The 12,155-nt window shown below is 41.0% G+C and overlaps 1 long non-coding RNA gene across 1 annotated transcript; it reads left to right on the top strand.

Moving 5' to 3' along the window:
* The first annotated feature begins 1,205 nt into the window (after nucleotides 1-1,205).
* On the top strand, nucleotides 1,206-2,816 carry LOC141113003 (uncharacterized). Its single transcript, XR_012236695.1, has 3 exons — nucleotides 1,206-1,421; nucleotides 1,522-1,690; nucleotides 1,934-2,816. It is a non-coding gene; the product is annotated as an uncharacterized lncRNA (long non-coding RNA).
* The last annotated feature ends 9,339 nt before the right edge of the window (nucleotides 2,817-12,155 follow it).

Raw genomic sequence — 12,155 nt, 5'->3', positions numbered from 1 at the left:
AGTGGTAGAGAAGTAGTCTGAAGAAATCTATGCAGTCTGTTGGACTCACTGGAAGGTTGAGAACTTTATAATCAGGATTACCAAAGTAATGGACGATTTGCTTCCTGCACCAGAGAATCAGGCTGTCCTCACATATGAGACAGTCTCTTTAGTGGTGGTTAAAGCCAGTTAATCTTTTCAGCTGTCAACAGCTTTCTGGCATACTGATCGTCACATCTTAGATCTATTCACTTTGTTGGGTATTCACCTCAATGACCTCCTGGTCCAAGGTTGATGACGTGTACCAAGAGAGGACAAAGGGGTTGATTAACTATAGGCAAATCCACTTTGCACTACAAGTGCAGTTGGAAGTGCAGTCGCTGTAGATCTGAGGGAAAGATCTGAAATGAGGGCAAGCTCTGCTGATTTTATCATCCAATCATGTGCAAGCAAAAATGCTGTTTTTTTATTTTCCTTGCATGTCCCCCCTCAGATCTACAGCGACTGCACTTGCAAGTTCACTTGTAGTGCAAAGTGGATTTGCCTTTAGTAAATAAACCCCAAAGTGTCCAACATCAGAGTTGGCAGTGGCTCCCAGGCATTGGAAGGCCTTTTGGCAACACAGCCTAGGGAACCTTATTTATGCTCCGAATAGACAAATTGTAGTGTCTTATCTTTGCTGTCAAGAAGGGATGCAAGCTTATTCACTTATGTCAAAGGTATTTCCCATTAGATTTGCCAACGGTAGAATCTGTCTCATCTCATTGCTCTTTGTGTTCTGGCTTCCCAGAACTTCTTGTCAGGCACTAAACAAGGCATACAAAGCCTTGGATGTCAAGGGTTGGTCTCTAAACCAACACGCAGTTCAATGGATCTACAACAAATAAGGTTATCAGGATCTCAACCTGACAGTAACCAATATGGTCTTGAATGGCAGTTGATTCCTGCAAAGTGCACTTCCCAGAGGTGGAGGCAGTGGAACTACTAACATCCAGCTGGGTCGGCAGGCTAGCACATATATATATTTATATATATATATAAATCAAAATGACTTAATGGTGCTAAACGCATGCAAATTTTGCTAAACACAATTAGCAGCAATTACAAGCGCTAAGCTATTTTTGGATGCATTCAACATCAGCATACTGGAAATTCCTGTATGTACAGTTCCTAGTGTCCTTTGCTGCTTTGTTTTTCTTTGTCTGAGCAGGTTGGATCTCCATTTTGAGCCATGTGGAGCTACAGGGAGGTTGCTGAAGGCATGGCTAGTGACGTATCACAAATTGACCTAATCTCTGCTGTGAAAGCGCATCCTGAACTATGGAAAGTGTCCCATTCACATTACAATTATCAGATTTGCAAAGGAAAATTGTGGACGGCTATTGTGAAGAATTTTTTACCAAACTGGGATCAGCTGAGCAAATCGCAGAAAAAGGAAAGGAGTAAGTGAATATTTTTTTTAAATTTGTAAAATATGTATGTCATGATGTTACTAAATAGAATATAGTAACCTTTTTTTAAATGTATTTTTTATTTTTTTAGGGAAAGCTCTAAGTACTTGGTGGAAGTCATTGAGGGACAGGGTACGAAGAGATCTGACGGAGGAAGAAAAGACAGCACGCAGCAGTGCCCCAGCTCCAACAAAAAAACTGCATGTGTACAGTAGACAGCTGACATTTATCCATCAATCGATGGTCACTAACAGTAGATAGTAAGTATATATTATGAATATTGTATTTTAATTGCAACCTATTTTTTATATACCAAAAATGTTTTTTTCTTACAAAATTGTAAAATCTTTTTTGTAAATTATAAAATGTATTTTTAAATATTTTTTTTTTTTTACGTTTTCTTTTTTGATATATTTTTTAAATAAATTATTTTTTATTACTTATTGTGCATTTTTTAAATGTTTTTATAAAATATATATTTTAATATCTTTTTCTCTTTTCAGGGCAATATCCAACTTGCCTGCAGAGGAGAGGAAGCCACAGAAGGTGGAGGAGGAGAAGGATATTCTCTTGGACGAGCCATTTGGGCCTTCCTTGTCAATATAGATTGGTCCAAATGGCCCCCTGTTCGGTTCATACCAGAAGTTTAGAACATCGGGAAAGTTTGGAAGTGAATAACGAACCCCATTGAAGTGTATGGGACCGGAAGATGAAAAATCAAAAGTACCCATTTTGAAGGCTTATATGCAAGTTATTGGACATACAATGGTTTTGGGGTTCCGGGTACTACCCTGGGGGACATGTATCAATGAAAAAAAATTTGTAAAAGACTTAATTTTTAAGTGAGCAGTTATTTATTTATGCTTAAAGTGAAAGTATAAAAATGAAAAATTCCTTTCAATATAATGCCTGGGGGGTCCCAGTACACCTGTAAAGTGGCACATCTGTACTGTGTATGAAAGCTGCTGCAGCAATAATTGCATTTAAGCCCAAAAAATGAAAATTTTCCCTGCAAGCTTTTTTTATTTTGTAAGCAACGGCTTGTGGAGCCAGTCTGTATGATGAGGTCACAATGTAGTGCATGGGGAACAAGATTAGAGATTTTTTGGATACATTCTGGTGTTTCTAACACAGACTTTAGATTTCTACTTCTATAACAGGGGCGGAAAGATTGTTCTTCGGGCATCGGTGGTGCCTTCACACCGTAACCCTATAGACATAGGCATGCACACAGGGTGTGCTGGGTGTGCCTGGGCACACCCTAATCACCACACATGCATTAGCATTATCCAGGAGCAGCACCAGGTGGGTGGTTGGGTAAGAGGTAAATTGGGTATCTAGCACTCCAAGTGGTAATGCCCTTAATTTAGGATAATGTACATTTGGTTGAACAGTCACAAAGTTGAACCAAGGAAAAGGGGTGGTTTAAAAAGAGGCAGCCATCCTCAGAATGTGTCCAATAACTCTGTAAAACAGGTAAAAGAAACGGGGGGGGGGGGGGGGGGTCATTCTAAGTGTAGTATTAAAATGGAAAAACTTATTGCACAAGATTAAAAAAATTAACAACAAATAAGTGGAAGTCATGCTCATCATAAATAATACAGTCCTGGCAATTCAGATGCGTCCCACAGGCTCCACACATGACCTGGATTGCTGGGAGAGAGTCTGGTTGGTGTTGTGCTGAATGGCTGTGCTTCAGAGGAACCAGGAAGTAGCTCCAGGCTGACCAGCTTGAACCGCGAAGCGGAAATGACATCACCAGCACGGGGCGGGAAGAAGGGATCAGGACTGTCTGTGTGCATGAGAGGCTACGCGCTCGGAGTTCACAGCTCCTTCTACTGGCCTATTGTTCTCTGGAGGAGAGTATCATTAACCACTTGAGGTTCGGGCCATAGCCGAATGACGGCTACAGCGTGGACCTCAATTTCCGGGAGGCCGTCATGGGACGTCCTCCCCTGTGCACGCGCACCGGAGACTCAGATGATCACAGATCCGAGTAAGGGGCCGATCCCGTCCCCTTACCATGTGATCAGCTGTCAGCCAATGACAGCTGATCACATGATGTAAACAAAAGCTCGGTAATCGGTTTCTTTTTCTCCTCACGCTAACAGCGTGAGGAGAAAAAAAAGACAATCACCGGCTTATGTTAAAGGGACATCGGCCCCGAAGAGGAAGGAGGCACATATGCCTCATCTGAGCCTGCCAGTGCCATCTGTCATTGCCACCTCATTCAATTTTAAACGGCGAACAGCCTTTTTTTATTCCTGATTGGATTTCTGCTGTTTTTTATCTTGTAAACGAGCCATGTATACAGCATTTTTTTAAATAAATCTATTTTTGCAATCTACACTATGGGCATCCCCCTCTTTTCTTTAACATGGTTTACTTGTTGGAGTGCCTGAGCTTTCAAGGGATCCTGTCACTTCACTGTCTGGAGCATTCCCCGCTGTCGCTAAGGACATTCTTGGGAAGGAGGAAGGAGAGCTGAGGAAGTTCTACTAAGCCTGTATTGACCCCCCTGAGTAAGGGCGGTCGCAGGCACTATTTCAGTTGGAGTATTATATTGGGATCCTTTAATACGCCCTTCACATATGCAATCAACTTTGGATTTTTTTTGGACTTTTCACATTTTTGGACTTTTTACTGTTTTGAATCACTTTCATGATATTTTTTGAGTAAATTAAAGTACACGTTATTGTATGCTGTGTTGATTTTTTATCATTTCACTTACACTGTATTTATTCATTTTTGATAACAACTTATTCATCTTGTCCAGCGCTGCACTTTATATATATGTCATTGCCACCTGCCAGTGCCCACAGTGCCCAGCAGTGCCACCTATGAATGCCCACAAGTGCCACCTATGAATGCCCACAAGTGCCATCTATCAATGCCCACAAGTGCCACCTTTCAATGCCCACCAGTGGTGCCAATCAGTGTGTAAGCAATCTGTGCCCATTATTGCCACCCATCAGTGCCCATCACTGTCACCCATCAGTGCCCATCACTGCCACCTATCTGTGCCCATCAGTGCCGCCTCATCAGCGTACATCAATGAAGGAGAAAAATTACCTGTTTGCAAAATTTTATAACAAAATATAAAAAATATATAACATTTTTTTTTTTAATTCGGTCTTTTTCAATTTTTTTAACAAAAAATAAAAAACGCAGAGGTGATCAAATACCACCAAAAGAAAGCTCTATTTGTGGGGGAAAAAATGATAAAAATTTCATCTGTGTACAGTGTTGTATGACCGCACAATTGTCACTGAAAGTGCGACAGCGCTAAAAGCTGAAAATTGGTCTGGACAGGAGGGGGTTTAAGTGCCCAGTAAGCAAGTGGTTAAATACATTCTCATGAGCATGACGTTCACAGCTGTAGAACTACAACGGTCAGCGGACCCAAAACAATGAAATAAAAAAAAATTTTGCAAATAAATGTTTTTTTTTTTTTCATAAATGTAGGCTAAAATGTATTCTGCTATACTACTTTGGTAAACATAACACAAATTAATGTACATTATTAAACCTGTGTAAAAGTTATAGGGGGAGATTTACTAAAACTGGAGCACCCAGAATCTAGTGCAGCTGTGCATGGTAGCTAATCAGCTTCTAACTTCAGCCTGTTCAATTAAGCTTTCACAATAAGCCCTGGTTCACATTGCAGCAATTTGGCATGCAATTCGACATGTCAAATTGGATGCCAAATTGGTGGCTATTGCCGGCAATGGCACTATCCGAATTGGTTCCCAAAAGTAGTTATTGTACTACTTTTGGTGACTTCGGGATGCAATTTCAATAGACATCTGTGCAGAAACCCACACAGATGTCTCTGAAACTGCCCACAAAGTCGGGACTGACATGCGGCAATGAAATGGTGTGAGTTCAGCTGAACATGCACAATTTCATTCCCGTTGTCAGTGTGAACCTAGGCTAAAACCTGAAAGCTGATTAATTTGTATGAAGAGCTGCACCAGATTTTGCAAGCTCCAGTTTTAGTAAATAACTTCCATAGAGTCTACAATCTATGGTATATTTGATAATTGGTTTGTCTTGATGTACTGACTGCCTATCTCATTTCTTGGGGCCCCAAAATGCCTGGACAGTACAAATACCACTCAAATTATATATATATATATATATATATATATATATATATATATATATATATATATATATATATATATATATATATATATATATATATATATATATATATATATATATGAAGGGCGTTCAAGTCAAACCATGCTGTTTTTTCAGAAGATGCGTATGCACATCACTTAGAACAGGATAGTAATATTCACTGTTGATAATCTGGTACCCAGCGTGTGCTAACTTTTCGAAAGTGCAAATGTTCATAAATGATTGTGTTCACCATTCCCACAGAAAGATTAGTCTCTTGTGCAATTCCATGACAGGTTGTAGATTGATTATCCAGGATCAGGCATTCCACACAGTAAATGTTCATAGGAATAATTGCTGTGGGCTTGGAACCACCATGGCTTTGATCATCACTGATGGATGTACGGCCATCTTTGAAACATTTGCACTATTCAAATGTAATACTGTGGATCAGTGTCTCATCACCCTACTGTGCTTGAAGTCTTCTGTAGATATCCGTGGGTTTTACACCTTCGTTCACAAGAAATTTCATGCACGCACTAACACTGTTGTCTGCCATCTTGATTAATGGTCTTTGGACTGGCCCGTGACATGTGTTCCGCCTATCAGTAATAGGACACACTTGCCACTTACTACTACGTGTAGTATCACCACACCAGAATCCCTTTTTATAGCTGAAATAAAATCTGGGGTGCCAATTGAAATAAATTCTAAAATAAATATTATTTTCCAAGGGTGATTACAGATTTCCTCTATTTATTTCATATATGTTTTAACTTGTCTATTCCTATAGTTAGCTAGTCTATTAAAACTCTGATAAGGTTACTGTTGATAAGCACAATGATATAAGGTTAGCTATGAAAATAAACACAGTGCTTAGTAAAACAACGTCTTACTTATTTCCCAAGAAAACAGGAAAATGTTAACATGAAAACACTAAAGGAAAATATTATAGAGCTTATAACAAAAGGACATCAAATATACTTATCGCAAGGCTGTCCTTTAGATATTGTTTTGTCAGCTGGGCTCAAAAATGGTAACAGAGAGCTCTCTCTCTCGGTCAGCCCTTTTTATAATTCAATCATACACCTTTCAGACCCAACCCCATTGCCGGCCCATCTAGACCTTTGACAAATCAAAGTATTTATGGGGCAGTCCTCCTTAATATATTATATTACCGTCCATCCTGCTGTATTGGTCTCTAGGGGCAGCATTGCCCATGTATCATGTCTATGTATCCTGGGTCAATCTTCAATGCCTTTGATCTCTGTAACCCACCTTCATCAATCAACCTGCAAGCCATGGCACTCTTTGAAGCTCGCTTGCATAGCGTTATCACACCAGATGGTCAGGAGTCAAGCTTTTGTTCAGCCTTGCTTCTTTCAGCTGAATAATCTGATATGCTACAAAGCTTTGATGTGCAACTTGTTACATTCCTGACAGCCCCCAAGAATGTGAAGGTCTGGTATAGCCATAGTTTATATTTCAAACACCTCTTGTATTCATGAAATAAAACATGTTGCCTTCCAACAATACCTGTAAAATTAAAAGTCCCGGTTTGACTTCAACACCCCTGTACATAGGTATATATCTAAAAAATATATGTTTTTGTATATACTCTCACTAGTCATGTAATGTTTATTTATTTATTTTTAATTATTTTTTTTCATACTGTTACTAAAACTGTGCGGTGTTGCCATAGTGATACTGTACTACTCTGGGAGGGTTGATCAGGATTTTTTTTACACTTATTACAGTGATGATCCCTGTAATAAGCAATCAATAAGAGACTGTGCAAAGGTTTCATTCATGAAGCCTTGTGTACTACTGTGATGTTGTGATTAGTCACAGCTATCACATGGTAGAGGGCTGCTGTAATTGGCCCTGGTACCATGTGATCACTGTGAACAATCACAGTAAATATTGTTTATTACTATTGACATCATTGTTTACTACTGTTCATGTGCTCTCTGTGATTGGACACAGCAATCACATGATACCAGGGCTGCTCACAGCAGCCTGGTACAATGATTGGTGATCAGCTATGTCCAGTGGACACAGTGGGTCACTGATCCTGCCTCTGCATGCTCTAGAGAGCACACATGAGTGGGCAATGTAGGAGGACATACCTGTATGTCCACCTGCATTGGTGCTGTTCCCATATAATCGTTTATGTACTTTTGCTGGATAGGAAGTGGTAACTTGCTTCATTAATTTTTATATATAGATATATAAATATATCTATATAGATAGTGTTTTTAGAGGTAGTTAATAACTTAAGAATATTGTATGTCAAGAATAACAACTTTTACACATTTAACACTGGGTGCATGCTTGATGCGTGATTTGGTGGTTTAAAATGTTAAAGTTTTTTTTAGACTCGATATATATTCAATATCTCACAAAAGTGAATACACCCCTCACATTTTTGTAAATATTTTATTATATCTTTTCATGCGACAACACTGACAAAATTACACTTTGCTACAATGTAAAGTAGTGAGTGTACAGCTGTCCCCTCAAAATAACTCAACACACAGCCATTAATGTCTAAACCACTGGCAACAAAAGTGAGTACACTCACTTCCAAATTGGGCCCAATTAGCCATTTTCTCTCCCCGGTGGCATGTAACTCATTAGTGTTACAAAATCTCAGGTGTGAATGAGGAGCAGGTGTGTTTAATTTAGTGTTATCGCTTTCACTCTCTCATACTGGTCACCGGAAGTTCAACATGGCACCTCTTGGCAAAGAACTCTCTGAGAATCTGAAAAAAAGAGTTGTTGCTCTACATAAAGATGGCCTAGGATATAAGAAAATTGTCAAGACCCTGGAACTGAGCTGCAGCACGGTGGCCAAGACCATACAGCGGTTTAACAGGACAGGTTCCACTCAGAACGGGCCTCGCCATGGTCGACCAAAGAAGGTGAGTGCACATTCTCAACATCATATCCAGAGGTTGACTTTGGGAAATAGACATATGAGTGCTACCAGTATTGCAGCAAAGGGTTGAAGGGGTGGGGGGGTCAGCCTGTCAGTGCTCAGACCATGCGCTGCACGCTGCATCAAATTGGTCTGCATGGTTGTCACCCCAGAAGGAAGCCTCTTCTAAAGATGATGCACAATAAAGCCAGCAAACAGTTTGCTGAAGACAAGCAGACTAAGGACATGATTTACTGGAACCATGTCCTGTGGTCTGATGAGACCAAGATAAACGTATTTGTTGCAGATGGTGTCAAGTGTGTGTGGAGGCAACCAGGTGAGGAGTACAAAGACAAGTGCGTCTCACCTACAGTCATGCATGGTGGTGGGGGTGTCATGGTCTGGGGCTGCATGAGTGCTGCCAGCACTGGGGAGCTACAGTTCTTCGAGGGAACCATGAATGCCAACATGTACTGAGTCTGTGACATACTGAAGCAGAATATGATCCCCTCCCTTCGGAGACTGGGCCATAGGGCAGTATGCCAACATGATAACGACTCCAAACACACCTCCAAGATGACCACTGCCTTGCTAAAGAAGCTGAGGGTAAGGGTGATGGACTGGCCAAGCATGTCCCCGGACCTAAACCCTATTGAGCATCTGTGGTACATGCTCAAATGAAAGGTGGAGGAGCGCAAGGTCTCTAACATGCATCAGCTCTGTGATGTCCTCATGGAGGAGTGGAAGAGGACTCCAGTGGCAACCTGTGAAGCTCTGGTGAACTTCATACCCAAGAGGGTTAAGGCAGTGCTGGAAAATAATGGTGGCCACACAAGTTATTGTCACTTTGGGCCCAATTTGGACATTTTCACTTGGGGGTGTACTCAATTTTGTGGCCTGCGGTTTGGACAGCAAATTTACACTGTTATACAAGCTGTACACTCACTACTTTACATTGTAGCAAAGTGTCATGTCTTCAGTGTTGTCACATGAAAAGATATAATAAAATATTTACAAAAATGTGAGGGGTGTACTCACTTTGATGTCAATAGTAATAAACAATGTTTACTGTGGTTGTTCACAGTGATCACATGGTACCAGGGCCAATTACAGCAGCCCTGTACCATGTGATAGCTGTGACCAATCACAACTTGTACACAAGGCTTCATGAATGAAACCATTGCACAGTCATTTACTAATTGCTTATTACAGTGATCATCAGTGTACTACTCAAAAAGTAGACCCCTCAAAATAACTCAACACACAGCCATTAATGTCTAAACTGCTGGCAACAAAAGTGAGTAAACCCCTAAGTGAAAATGTCCAAATTGGGCCCAATTAGCCATTTTCCCTCCCCGGTGTCATGTGACTCGTTAGTGTTACAAGGTCTCAGGCGTGAATGGGGAGCATGTGTGTTAAATTTGGTGTTATCGCTCTCAATCTCTCACACTGGTCACTGGAAGTTCTACATGACACCTCATGACAAAGAACTCTCTGAGGATCTGAGAAAAAAAATTGTTGCGCTACATAAAGGTGGCCTAGACTATAAGAAGATTGTCAAGACCCTGAAACTAAACTGCAGCACGGTGGCCAAGACCATACAGCAGTTTAAGAGAACAGGATCCACTCAGAACAGGCCTTGCCATGGTTGGCCAGAGAAGTTGAGTGCACATGCTCAGCATCATATCCAGAGTTTGTGTTTGGAAAATAGATGTATGAGTGCTGTCAGCATTGCTGCAGAGTTTAAAGGGGTGGGGGGGGTCAGCCTGTCAGTGCTCAGACCATACGCCGCACACTGCATCAAATTGGTCTGAATGGCTGTCATCCCAGAAGGAAGCCTCTGATGCACAAGAAAGCCCACAAACAGTTTGCTGAAGAGAAGCAGACTAAGGACATGATTTACTGGAACCATGTCCTGTGGTCTGATGAGACCAAGATAAAATTATTTGGTGCAGATGGTGTCAAGCGTGTGTGGTGGCAACCAGGTGAGGAGTACAAAGACAAGTGTGTCTCACCTACAGTCATGCATGGTGGTGGGAGTGCCATGGTCTGGGGCTGCATGAGTGCTGTCGGCACTGGGGAGCTACAGTTTATTGAGGGAACCATGAATGCCAACATGTACTGTGGCATACTGAAGCAGAGCATGATCCCCTCCCTTCGGAGAATGGGCCACAGGGCAGTATTCCAACATCCCAGATAGCAAGGATAACTTGCCACACATTTGTGGCAGTATTGAATTGTAAGTCTTGTGAACTTGCTGCACATCTTCACTGGCAATTTGTATACTTGCAGAGCACTTGAAGCACAAGTTCTAGTTGACACTTTTCCAATTTGTAGCAAATTTGCGTGGCAAGTCTCTAGTAAGAGCAAAGTTGCAGTGGTAAGTCTACAGCAAGAGCCCTCAAGTCTACAGCAAGAGCCCCGCAAGTCTACAGCAAAAGCCCTGCAAGTCTACAGCATGAGTCCTGCAAGTCTACAGCATGAGCCCTGCAAGTCTACAGCATGAGCCCTGCAAGTCTATAGCCGGAGTTATGCAAGTCTCCATTTTGAGCAACAAAAAAAAGCAAGCAGCGCAAATCTATAATCCCACAATCTGGTGATAGTGAACCCACTGCTATTAACCTAATCCCTTACTGTACAGGTGTCAAATACATTAAATCCAACAATCAAATAAAATGATAAACTTTGTGTCATTGCATAAAATAATTAATCTATCATACACAAATTATTTGTTTCTATGAAAGTGCAAATGCTGTTGAAAAAAATTCCAGAAAAAAAAATGGTGTGCTGACACAGTGAACAAAAAGTGCTTAGTGCAAGAAAATATAATTCATTCGTAAAGTGAAATTGACTGGAGTAATGGCACTGCTGGAACAGTTAAAGGGCATAAATGTATAAACCTATTACAAGACAATTTTATGGTCCAGTTTATTGAGGCCCCAACTAGAAATGATGTTCTGTTGGACCTGGTAATCTCAAACCATGAAGAGCTTATTACTAATATTCAAATAAAGGAACATCTGGGTAGCAGTGACCATAACATGATTTGATTTGGTGTTAGTTGTAAGCAAAAAACACATACAGAAAAGATAAAAACACTTGGCTTTAAGAGAGCAAATTTTCCAAGGATGAGGGCTGCTCTCCAGGACTTAGACTGGGAGGGAATATCGGCAAATCTCAGCTTAAGTACAAAGGGGCAAAACTGCAGATTTTTAGTGACCTCTCTCCCATTACCCTGGCCAAACAGAGAAACCAATCACATCTCATTTGCAACGCCATCAAGTCCCATATTATTGGGGATTCCCCTTTCTCCTCACAGTATCCAAAGATGGCATCCAACATAGTCTCCGAGACCTTCAAGAGGGGGAAGCCTTTATAAAGGATCTTGTACTCCACCTATACCTGAAGAAGACCTACTACCTCCTCAGGCACCGGTTCACCCTTTTCCTACCACTAGTCGGGTCTGGACCCCGTAAGGAACCGACCAAAGAAACAACTATCAACACCTCAGCATCCAAGAGCATCCAAGCAACCTCCTTGATACACTCACAAAGTTTTTCTGGGATCCTACCTTTTTTCTGATTCCTCCATAGTCCAAGAGATTCATAGTTCTGTGCTGTGGACTAAAGGTTTTTAAATTGTACCCTGTATTTTCATTGTGGTAATGTTTTTCCCAACCC

This window comes from Aquarana catesbeiana, linkage group LG11 (genome assembly GCF_042186555.1).
Source record: "Aquarana catesbeiana isolate 2022-GZ linkage group LG11, ASM4218655v1, whole genome shotgun sequence".
NCBI lineage: Eukaryota > Metazoa > Chordata > Amphibia > Anura > Ranidae > Aquarana > Aquarana catesbeiana.
This window is presented reverse-complemented; position numbering and strand designations above follow the sequence as displayed.